The 12980-nt window shown below is 37.8% G+C and overlaps 1 non-coding gene and 1 pseudogene across 1 annotated transcript; both read right to left on the bottom strand.

Annotated features, from left to right (window-relative positions):
* LOC117036329 (peptidyl-prolyl cis-trans isomerase A-like) overlaps positions 1-12980 on the bottom strand; it is a 143160-nt pseudogene that overhangs the window by 88555 nt on the left and 41625 nt on the right.
* On the bottom strand, positions 6456-6558 carry LOC117036502 (U6 spliceosomal RNA). Its single transcript, XR_004425397.1, has one exon. It is a non-coding gene; the product is annotated as a U6 spliceosomal RNA (small nuclear RNA).

Below are 12980 nucleotides of genomic sequence, written 5' to 3'. Positions count from 1 at the left end.
AAAGACAAAGTGGAACATTTAATTTGTATTATTAAGTGAAAGAGGACAATCTGAAAAGGCTACACACATAATTGGTATGATGATTCCAATTATATGATATACTGGAAAACACACAACTAGGGACATAATAAAAATGTTAGTGGTTGCCAGAATTGGAGTGGGGAGGAGGATTAAATAGGCAGAACACAGAGGATCTTTACGTCAGTGAAAATATTCTGTATGATATACCATAATGCCATTATACATGTCATTAAACTAAAAATACAAATGTAAAACCATAGAATGTACAACACTAAGAGTGAACCATAACATAACCTATAGACTTTTGGTGATAATGATATGTCAATGTAGTTTCATCAGTTGTAACAAATGTACCACTCTGTTGAGGGAAGCCATGGGTGTGTACAGGAAGGGGGTATATGGAAAATCTCTATACCTTCCCCTCAATTTAGCTGTGAATTTAAAACTTTTCTAAAAAAAAAAATTAACTCCGAATTAAAAAAAAAATGTAGACTGATTTTATTTGGTTTTATTATTGTTTTTAAATTCTCCAAAGACAGCATTCTTGATGTCCATTTTTACCTACACTTGGATGGACCACCCCCACCACTTGCCTTTGGTACCCAGGCACTGCTCTGCTTCCTTCTAGGGCATCATTTCTTATCATCTCACAATTCCCTGTAAGCCTGATGGTCTTGTATCACAAATACACCAGGGTTAATATGATCTGCTCTAAGCCATTCTCTACATTTTCTGATAAATGTGTCAAACCAAGTAACCATGGAGGAGGACTGTGGGTGATTTTATTTTATTTTTTTAAGAGAATGAAAGAAAAAAAACGTATCTGAAAGCAATAAATCATAGACGCAACAATAAATCAGAGAGACTGAACTGCCCCAGCTAATTTTGTCAGAAAGAAGTAAACAATGCAGAAGCTTCAGACTATTACCTTTAATGCATTAGGAGAAAGAAACAGAAGAGGGAAAATCACTAAGTAATACTGGTGAATTTCACACTTCACACATTGTCACTTAGCATAGCTTCTGCCTTGCTCCTACGGTATTATCCTCCACTGATACACCACCTGAACAATAGAGAGAGGCAGGGATAATGGGCTCCTTTTTAGATAAATTAATCCAATGAAACATAAGTACACTCTTCTAAAAGAGAGATTCAAAAGCAAAAATATATATTAAAAAAAACTTCAGCTAGAAGGGGCAGCAAAAAGGCAAACCTTGGGTGGGAAAGGGAGAATCAGAGCCCTTGAACTGTGAATTCAATGCTTGCATCTATTCACTCCTTTTAATAAAACATATTAATAATTTATTAATACCAAGTATTGTTCCAGGTAATAAAAAAATACAAGTGTAAACTAATCTCTGTGATTCATGCTCTGACCCACTGGTAAATTCAAATTGTCACATTTATGCAAAATGCCAAATTTCAATATTCTGTACCTCTAGTTGTTTGATTAGGAGGCAGTCCTGTTTCCCCAAGGATACCTCCTCCTCTATTTTTCTCTGCAGACATCTTTGGAATGGCCATAGTGTACTGTCTGCCATTATGAAGCACATTTTTCTGGAAGATTAGGAAAGGATCAGGTCATAAATGTTTTTCATGCCATGCAAAGGAGTCTGGACTACTTAGGTAATGGGAAACCACTGAAGGATTTTAACCCACAGCAGTGACACAGATTTATATTGTTTCAGGAAAGTAACGCTGGTTTGGTGGGTTGAACGGTGACTCCCCAAAAGATATGACCATAAGAAATCCCTAGAATGTATGAATGGGATCTTATTTGGAAAAAGAGTCTTTGCAGACATAATTAAGTTAAGATACTCTTGAGATGAGTTTATTTTGGATTGTCTGGGTGGGGGGTAAATCGAATGACAAATGTCTTTAGAAGACACTGACAGAGGAGAAGAAACACATACAAGAGGAGTCCATGTGAAGATACACGGGGATATGTGGCTACAAGCCAAGATAGCCAGCAACCACAAGATACTGGACGAGGTGAAGAAAGGGTGCTCCCCTAGAGTCTGTGGGAGTAGAGTCTTACATCAGCTACTTATTCTGTATCACACAAAGGATCTGATGCACTGCTTTGCACAGAGTAGGGACTAAGGTTGTGTCTGTACAATTGAAAAAGGAAAGGAGGACAAGGATAAGGAAATAAAACCGAGTGCTCACAAAGACTACATAATAAGAGTATCTTTCCAAATTACTTGTGATCACAGAAAAATGCAACCACAAAGCTCTCTTTGGGGACAGCTGCATTCTATTTGTCCACCAACCCTCCGCCCGGAAACCTTTCTTTAATATGGACTCTGTTTCTATTTCTATTGATGATAGTTTGATAATCAAGCTATGATTATATATGCCTAACATCAGTTGTTCTCTGACAGATGTGTAATCCATTCCAGTCCTAACTCCTTGTGCAGATGTTTCTAAACTATTTCATTCCCCTTAATTACATAATCTCAAAGGGCTACCCCTGTAAGGGGAAGCCTCGACAAATCTCTAGAGTTTAAGGAGAACTTCCTTTCTCTTGGGTCTCCTGCCCAAATGTTAGGAAATGTAACTGATTATTTTAACAAACAGAATTTCTTCCCCCTTAAGTCGTGACTTGGTTACATCAGATAAATTCAAAGCTTTGGGGCAAGCACCTTCAGGCCATATCTTTTATCCTCTCACAAGTTTTTGGCTGCTTGCCTTCAAGCTGCAAGCTGGCAGACTTCATCCTTTAAAAGCTCAATAGCCTGAAAATCCACTGGGCACCTTGAATACCTAAAGTTCTCAGCCCTAGAGCTTGAAGATGGATGGAATTGAGATCTAACACACTTGACCTTTTTAACTCCTGCTCATAGCCCATTCTCCTATTATACCAACTCAAATCCTCACTGAGGCCAGAAGTACAGAGGACTTTTTCATCCAGACATCTCTAGAATAGTTACTGTACATCTCACAGGCAATTGAGCCTCCTAGGCTGGAGGTCCTCAAAGTGTAATCCCCATACCTGCACTAGCAGCCTCAGCATCACCTGGGAATTTGTTAGAAATGAAATTATTGGGCTCTAGTCCAGATCTCCTCAATCACAAACCCTGGAGGTAAAAATCCAGCAACCTGTGTTTTAAAAAGCAACTCCAGGTGATTCTGGTGCCTACTAAAGATTGAGAACCACTGCTTGAGGTAATTGAACCAATGGCATTTGGCCGTAAGCCACAAAGAAATTTATGACATTTAAAGAACCACTGGGAACCTTGATCTCAGGAATTGTGGGAGTTGGTGAGCTCATTGGACAGAAACAATACCTCAGCTTTCAAGGTGCTTTGATAGCTGGCTGTGTGCATTTGGATATACATGACACTCTTCTCCCAAGTGGTCCATGGAAGCTGAAAAGAAAATCAAAGGATTCTAAACGTAAGTTGTTAAAACCTGGACTTAGCAAAGGAGGGGTTGGGCTTCACAGAAGTTACTTTATCCTTTTAGATTTGATGATCTACACTCAGGTATTAATTTCTTCTTTCATTTTATCCCATAGATTTTGCTTTTCAGTGTTCCTTTCATCAAGGGGGATTCAAAATAAGGAATTATGAGGTCTTATGGTGTGTAAGGTGCACAACAAAAATAGAAAGAGGGGGGATCAGGAGCCTAATTTTTTGAAACTCAAGCAAGAAGTTACCTATCATATGCAAAGGTATTTCAGGGAAAGCTTCTTTGGAATTCAACCTCCTGAAAACAATGAACTTTTCACTCGGTGCCCTTTTACTACTGCAAAAACTACCCAGTACTGCATAGATACCTTCCTAGAATGCAGAATGTTTGCTTGCAAAACTGCACATCATTTTTGTTTTCTTTTAATCCAAGCATTTAAACTCTTTAGAGACACTCATTCTCTAAAGAAAATTTCCAGAGAATGTTTGATATGCACTTAACAGTGTATGTTTTATTTCATTTTAACAAATCTAACTTTTATTCAACCAAGTTTACATAAAGTAGGATTCAAATGAGTTAACATTTAATAGAAAAGAGCATGTGGACGCATGGTTTGGGGGTTGTAGAAACTTTTTCTGTGAGGCTACAGTTTGGGAAGGCAGACCATAATCCTCTATATGAATACAAGTGAAGTTGAAGTCCAAGGTAACCTAGCATTATATTAGGAAGAAGGGGACTCAGGGTTCCAATCCCTCGAGAGTTACTTTTTTCCTTCTGTCTCTCCACACACACGATTAAATGCTGTCATGCAGGGAGTCATTCAGGGTCTCCGGTCCCTCTCCCCACACAAGAATGCAGGATATGGTGAGGCCAGAAAGGAACACCCACGGAGCCATAGATAGGGGAGTCATACCACTATATTCTCGCTGGCAGCTGGGATGGAGACACAGGAAGCAGGAGCCACACTGTCCGCAACCCGCCGTCCTAACTGTAATCCGCGCTTGCCAGCCACCATCTTCTTGCTAGCCCCCCGTTTTTTCTCTGCTAGGGTAGCCGTGGCAATTATATTAGTGGCCAATGGCTCACTGGTTACAGCTGACGGCCAACTAGCCACAGCTGATGGCCATCCAATCACAGTTGATGGCCATTTCCTACCTGAGCCAGCACATTTCCATGTGAGGCCGGGAGCCTGGAAACTGCACTCCTGGCTCTGTCCCCACAAATGCCAACTTCAATGGATTATTAGGATGACCTGACAACACAAACTATTTGATCACCGTGAAACATTGTGTCATTGTAAAGAATTACTAGAACTGGAGGAAACCCATGAGTATCTTTAAATCATTGATATTCATATTTTTCATTACAGACCATTTCACTCGCCCCATATCACTTCTCTGCTTGCTCAGCTCCATCCCACCTCTCTCTCTCTCAGGTTCGACTAGTTTTAGGAGAGGAGATACAACTGTCAGCAGTTCAAAGGGTGGTTATCAGATTCAGGACTGTTTTATCATGAGCAAATACACAGCAATGTTCCTTTTATATTTTTATTTATTTTACATTGAGGTATAATTGACATAACATTATATTATCTTCTGCTGTACAATATAATGATTCAATATTTGTATAGCTTATGAAATGATCTCACAATAAGTATAGTTAACATCTGTCCCCATACACAGTACCGTGTTTCCCTGAAAATAAGACCTGCCCCCAAAATAAGCCCCAGTTAATATCGTCAGCCAGATGGGCACAGTTAGTACATTATGACGATGTTCCAGAAGAAGATGACATGACTGTATTTGAATAAATGTAGATTGTTGTACATGACAAAATAAGATATCCCCTGAAAATACACCCTAATGCATCTTTTGGAGCAAAAGTTAATATAAGACCCGGTTTTAATTTCGGGGAAACATGGTAATAGCTTTTTTTTTTCTCTGATGACAACTTTTGGGGTCTACTCTCCTAGTAACTTTAAAATATGCAATACAGTATTATTAACTATAGTCATGCCATATATTACATCCCCATTACATTTATTTTCATAGCTGTTTGAACGTTTCACACATTCTCCGCTCTCCACCCTCCCCCAGCCCCATCAGTTAATTCTCTATCTGTGAGTTCAGTTTTTTTTTTTTAAGGTTTCACATATAAGTGAGATTATATGGTATTTGTCTTTCTCTGCCTGACTTATTTCACTTGGCGTAATACCCTGAAGTTCCGTCTATGTTGTTACAAATTTCCTTCCTTTTTTATGTCTGAATAATATTCCATTGTTTTATATATTTGTATCACTCAGTGGTGGACACTTAGATTGTTTCCATATCTTGCCTATTGTAAATAATGCTGTTATGACCACAGGAGTACATATATTTCTACATCTTCCAGTTATGTTTTGATTTACTTTGGATATATTCCCAGAAGAGGAGTTGCTTGATCGTATGGCAGTTCTAGTTTTAATATTTTGAGAAATCTTCATACTGTTTTTCATAGTGGCTGCACCAATTTACATTCCCACCCATAGTGCTTGAGGGTTCCCTTTTTTCCACATCTTTACCAACACTTGTTATTTCCTGTTTTTTTTAACAGCCATTCTAACAGGTGATATCTCATTGTGGTTTTGATTTGCATTTCTCTCATGATTAATATAGCACCTTGTCATGTCTGCTGCCTTCAGTATGTTGTCTTTGGAAAAAAATCTTTTCACATTCTCTGCCCATTTTTAAAATAGATGATTTGTTTTCTTTTTCTATTGAGTTGTGTGAGTTCTTTACATATTTTGGATATTAATCCCTTACCAGATATATTATATGCAAACGTTTTCTCTCATTTGGTAGGTTACCCTTTCATTTTGTTGTGCAGAAGCTTTATAGTTTGATGAAGTCCCACTTGTTTATTTTTGCTTTTGTTGCCTTTGCTTGTTGTGTCAAATCAAAAAAATATATATATGTACATATAGTCAAGATGTCAAGGAGCTTGCCACCTATGTTTTCTTCTAGGAGTTTTATGGTTTCAGGTCTTATGTTGATCACTTCACAAATTTGTGTGTCATCTTTGCACAGGAGCCATGCTAATTTTCTCTATATCGTTTCAAGTTTCATATATTTACTGCCAAAGCAATGTTCCTTTTAGCAACTCAATGTATGTTATACTTGTTTATATACGTGTGTGTGTGTGTTTGTGTGTGTGTCGGGACAGTGGGGATCAGTTAATCTGAGATGCAAAAATCTACCGAATGTCCTGCTAGACAATAAATATTATACCCTGTTGGAACAAACAACTGTCAACTAGTAAAACTGCCTAATCCGTGAAATGCTGAGTTAGGTTCACAGCATAAGCAATAGGTTTCTTGCGCTTTTCCCAAATGTACACTTCCCCCAAGGGGAGATTTAAATTGACCTTATCCTCTGCTAGTCGAACTTAAAGAACATTGAGTTGTAATCTCGTTTAGTTTCCACTCTGTAACCTCAGGGCTGAAATGTAGAATCATTTTCCAAAGAGACTGCTTTTCTCAAGCACATTCTGTAGCATAGTGTTCTTTACAGAAGAATATGTGGGGTAGTGTTCCTGAGAAAGTGGGGGATAGACTGGCAGTCGAAACGCTATCCATGGGGTTGGACTGTGTACCTGGCATTTCAAGGGTCCAAAGCCCTGACTCCTGGGCCGAGCCAAAGGAATAAACCACTTTATAAATTTATTATGGAAACCACAGTGAAAATGAGGAAGTGACCCTGCTGTTAACAGGATGTTACCTCAGCTGTTTTCCGCTCACAATCTGGTTCTGAGCAGACCAAGGAAAACATAGGATGTGGCTGTGCTCAGGCTCAATTATACATTCAAATTGCCTGTATTTAAAAACCCCTAAAAACTGTAATGGCTTAATTACGCTGGTAACTTTATGGCATGATTCGCCTCACAGACTAACTCTAAGGCCTTTCTCTTTAACTGAGAAGTCAGTGACAATTTGGCCTTCCTGGGATGGCTGGCAGCCAGAGAGAGGAGGGGCTCCAGGACGGGAAAATAAAGAACATGGATCTTGGTGGAAGCTAAATTCCCTTTGTGGCAGATGGTCTACAAATCTCCAGTCCTTTAGAGTGCATAAAACAGGGCTCTGGGGAAAGAGTAGGCATTAATTCAGGTTCTAAGAAGAGCTGGGCAAGTTTTAACATTGTGAAGTCGCCTCTGGAATCCATCAACGAAAACTCTCTGTTTCAAAGAAGAGAAAATGAGATCATGCAGGTTATGGCTTGTGTGTTACCTGAAAGGAAAAGAAGACCCTGCTTTAAGAAAGGAGGGTTGCCCCACCCCCTGTGTCGCCCTACACCCTGTCCCTATCTAAATGTCATCATTCTTACTTTCCGTGCCCGCTTGACGCGTAACCTTGGAGGGGAATTTTAATGTCATTGAATAGACTTTCAACCTCCATCTAGAGGTGGCTGACTGCTGGGAGGTGGCCTGTTCCGAGTCATCACCAGCTCCTTTACAGATATGGCTTGTTAGGGTGCAACAATTTCATTATCAAAGCACTCATGTCTGTTGATGTTGTTTGAGAAATCCTTTATTTAGGGAAATGTTGAAGCATTTGTCCAATACAAGATTTAACTTAAGAAAATCAATTGCTGGCCACCTTTATTTTTTAAAGTGCAGTTGAAAATGTGGGCTAAAGAATCAGACTTTTTCTCTAATATCACCTCTCTCATTCATTGGTAATGAAGATGTAAGTTAGCAACTTCATTTTTTTTTTTTTAGGAGGTTGTTCTTTGTTTTATTACATGGTTTCATTGTTTGTTTTGTTTTATTATTTTTTTAATTTTTAATTTTTATTAGTTTCAGGTGCACAAGACAAAGTAATACTTAGACATTTATCTTTTATATCCCTCACACTGTGTGAACCCCCCTCCCCCATCCACTATCCCTCTGACATCGCACAGAGCCATTACATTTCCACTGCCTCTATTCCTAATGCTGTACTCTGCTGCTTGTAAGTATACACACACACACACACACACACACACACACACACACACACACACACACACAAACTTGTAGTTGACATTCATTATTGTTCAGCTTCAGCTTCAGGTGTACAGTGCAGTGATCAGGCATCTACATCATCCCTGAGGTGGTCTCCCTAATGACACAAGTGTCCATCGGATACCCTACAAAGTCTTTACAACATTATTGATTACATTCCCCAAATTAATTTTCAAAACCCCGTGGGCATCTTGTGGTTACTGACTGTTTTCTAATCCCCTCTCCTTCACCTTTACCCCCACCCACCCCCACCCATCTAGCAACCCTCAGTTTTTCCTCTTTGTCTCTAAAACTGTTTCTGATTAGTTCATTCACTTATTCTTTTCTTTAGATTCCCATATAAGTGAGATCATATGGTATTTGTCTTTCTCTGTCTGACTTATTTCACTTAACATAATGTTCTCTAGGTCCATCCATGTTGTTGCAAATGATAAGATTTCTTTTATCTTTATGGCTGCATAATACTCCATTGCATAAATGTACCAGTTTCTTAATCCAGTCATCTACTGATGGGCATTTCGGTTGTTTCCATGTCTTAGCTATTGTGTATAGTGCTGCAATAAACACAGGAATGCATAAAGTATTTTGAATTAGAGTTTTGGATTTCTCTGGATAGATAACTAGGAGTGGAATTGCTGGATCATAAGGTAGTTCCATTTTCAGAGTTTTGAGATACCTCCACACTGTTTTCCATAGTGGTTGCACCAATCTGCAATCCCACCAACAGTGCACAAGGGTTCCCTTTTCTCCACATCCGCACCAACACTTGTTGTTTGTTGATTTATTGATGATAGCCATTTTGACTGGGGTGAGGTGGTATCTCATTGTAGTTTTTATTTGCATTTGTCTAATGATTAGTGAGTTTGAGAATTTTTTCATATGTTTGTTTGCCATCTGTATGTCCTTTTCAGAAAAATGTCTCTTCATGTCCTCTGCCCATTTTTTAATTGGGTTGTTTGTTTTTTTGGAGTTGAGTTGAGTTTTTTATAAATTTGTGATATTAACTCCTTATCAGATATATCATTGGCAAATATCTTTTCCCATTCAGTAGGGTCCCTTTATGTTTTATTGATGGTTTCCTTTGCTGTGAAAAAACTTTTTAGTTTGATGTACTTCCTCATGTTTATTTTTTCTCTTACTTCCCTTGCGCGAGGGGATATTTCAGTAAAAATCTTACTCCGGGTAATGTCTGTGAAGTTTCTTCCTATATTTTCTTCTAGGAATTTTATGGTTTCAGATCTTACATTTAAGTCTTTAAGCCATTTTGAATTTATTTTTGTATATGGTGTAAGGAGGTGGTCCAGCTACATTGTTTTGCATGTGTCTGTCCAGGTTTCCCAGCACCATTTATTGAATAGATTGTCTTTACCCCATTGTACATTCTTGCTTCCATTGTCGTAGATTAAATGGCCATATAGGCATGGATTTATTTCTGGACTCTCTATTCTGTTCCATTGATCTATGTGTCTGTTTTTATGCCAGTACCATGTTGTTTTGATTACTGTAGACTTGTAGTATAATTTCATGTCAGGTATTGTTATACCTCCCACTTTGTTCTTATTTCTCAAGATTGCTGAGGCTATCCGGGGTCTTTTATGGTCCCATATAAATTTTAGGATTATATGTTCTATTTCTGTGAAAAACATAGTTGGTAGTTTGATAGGAATTGCGTTGAATATGTATATTGCCTTAGGCAGTATGGACATTTTAACTATATTAATTCTCCCTATCCATTAACATGGTATGTGTTTCCATCTATTTGTATCTTCTTTCATTTCTTTCTTCAGTGTCTTATAATTTTCTGAGTACAGATATTTTACTTCTTTGGTTAAATTTATTCCCAGGTATTTTATAGCCTTTGAAGCAATTGTAAATGGGATTGTTTTTTTAAATTTCTCCTTCTGATGTTTTATTATTGGTATATACAAATGCAACTGATTTCTGAATATTAATTTTGTATCCTGCTACTTTACTAAATTCATCTATCAGCTCTAATAGTTTCTTGGTGGAGTCTTTAGGGTTCTGTATATATAGTATCATGTCATCTGCATATAATGACAATTTTACTTCCTTCTTACTGATTTGGATGCCTTTTATTTCTTTTTCTTGTCTAATTGCTGTGGCTATAACTTCCAGCACTATGTTGAATAGAAGTGGAGAAAGTGGGCAACCTTGCCTTGTTCCCGATCTTAAGGGGAATGGTTTTAGCTTTTCCCCATTGAGTATGATGTTAGCTGTGGGCTTATCATATATGGCCTTTATTATGTTGAGATATGATCCCTCTATTCCCACTTTCTTAAGGGTTTTTATCATAAGTGGCTGCTGGATTTTATCAGATCTGTATCTATTGATCTGATCATGTGATTTTTATTTTTCATTTTGTTAATGTGGTGTATCACATTAATTGATTTGCGGATGTTGAAACACCCTTGCATACCAGGGATGAATCCCACTTGATCATGGTGTATGATCTTTTTAATGTATTGCTGAATTTTGTTCACTAATATTTTATTGAGGATTTTTGCATGTATGTTCATTAGCGATATCGGCCTGTAGTTTTCTCTTTTTGTGGTGTCTTTGTCTGATTTTGGGATCAGGGTGATAATGGCTTCGTAAAAAGTGTTTGGGAGCCTTCCCTCCTTCTGGATTTTTTGGAAGAGCTTGAGGAGAATAGGTGATAATTCTTTTATGAACGTTTTGTAAAATTCACCTGTAAAGCCATCTGGTCCAGGGCTTTTGTTTCTTGGGAGATTGTTGATTACTGATTCAATTTCCCTGGTGGTAATCAGTCTATTCAGGTTTTCTGTTTCTTCTTGAGTTAGCCTTGGAAGGTTGTACGCCTCTAGAAAATTGTCCATTTCTTCCAGATTGTCAAATTCGTTGGCATATAGTTGCTCATAGTAATTTCTTAATTTTTTTTTTGTATTTCTGCAGTGTCTGTTGTCACTTCTCCTCTTTCATTTCTGATTTTATTAATTTGGGTCCTCTCTGTCTTTTTTTAAATGAGTCGGGCTAAAGGTTTGTTGATTTTGTTTATCTTCTCTAAGAACCAACTCTTGGATCCGTTGATCTTTTGTATTGTTTTTCTGGTTTCTATTTCATTTATTTCCGCTCTGATCTTTATTATCTCCTTCCTTGTACTCCCTTTGGGCTTATTTTGCTGTTCTTTTTCCAGATCCCTTAAGTGTGAAGATAAACTGTTGATTAGTGATTCTTCTTGTTTCTTTAGGTATGCATGCAATACTATGAATTTCCCTCTTAGGACTGCTTTCGCGGCATCCCATAGATTTTGGGTCATCATGTTTTCATTTTTGTTTGTCTCGAGATATCTTTTGATTTCTTCCTTGATCTCCTTGTTGACCCATTCATTATTTAGTACCATGTTATTCAGCCTCCATGAATTGGTGTGTCTTCCAGTTTTTTTCCTGTAGTTCATTTCTAATTTCATAGCACTGTGGTCAGAGAAGACAATTGATATGATTTCAATTTTCTTAAATTTATCAAGACTTGTTTTGTGGCCTAACATATTGTCTATCTTGGAAAATGTTCCATGTGCACTTGAGAAGAATGTGTATTCTGCAGCACTGGGGTGAAATGCTCTGAAAATATCGATTAAATCCAAGTGGCCCAATGTATCATTTAAGGCTATTGTATCCATATTGATTTTCTGTCTGGAAGACCTGTCCCTTGTTGTCAGAGGTGTGTTGAAGTCCCCTACTATGATAGTGTTACTGTTGATCTCTATCTTTTTGTCAGTCAATATCTGTTTTATATATTTAGGTGCTCCTATGTTGGGTGCATAGATGTTTACTAGGGTTATGTCCTCTTGTCGGATCGATCCCTTTGTTATTATATAGTGCCCATCTTTGTCTTTTAATATGTTCTTCATTTTAAAGTCTATTTTGTCAGATATAAGTATTGCAACTCCAGCTTTTTTCTCATTTCCATTTGCATGAAATATCTTACTCCAACCTTTCACTTTCAGCCTGTGTGTCTCTTTTGATCTGAGGTGACCCTTGTATACAGCATATACAAGGGTCTTGCTTTCTTATCCACTCAGCCACCCTATGTCTCTTGATTGGAACATTTAATCGATTTATATTTAAAGTGATTATTGATAGGTACACAGTTATTGCCATTTTTAAATTTGTAGTTAGATTGTTTTCATCTTTCTTCTATTTACAGAAGTCCTTTTAGTATTTCTTGCAATGCTGGCTTGGTGGTAATAAATTCCTTTAGCTTATTATTTTCTGGGAGGCTCTTTATCTCTCCATCAACTTTACATGTTAGCCTTGCTGGATAAAGCAATCTGGGTTGTAGGCCTTTGTTTTCCATCACTTTGAGTATCTCCTGCCACTTCCTCCTGGCCTTCAATGTTTCTGTAGAAAAGTCATTTGATAGTCTTATGGGAGTTCCCTTGTATGTAACCCTCTGTCTTTCTCTTGCTGCTTTTAGGATTCTCTCTTTGTCTTTCAGCTTTGCCATTTTAACTATAATGTGTCTTGGTG

This window comes from Rhinolophus ferrumequinum, chromosome 16 (assembly GCF_004115265.2).
Source record: "Rhinolophus ferrumequinum isolate MPI-CBG mRhiFer1 chromosome 16, mRhiFer1_v1.p, whole genome shotgun sequence".
NCBI classification, from domain to species: Eukaryota; Metazoa; Chordata; class Mammalia; order Chiroptera; family Rhinolophidae; genus Rhinolophus; species Rhinolophus ferrumequinum.
The sequence above is the reverse complement of the archived record's forward strand: the minus strand, read 5'-3'. Positions and strand labels throughout refer to the sequence as shown.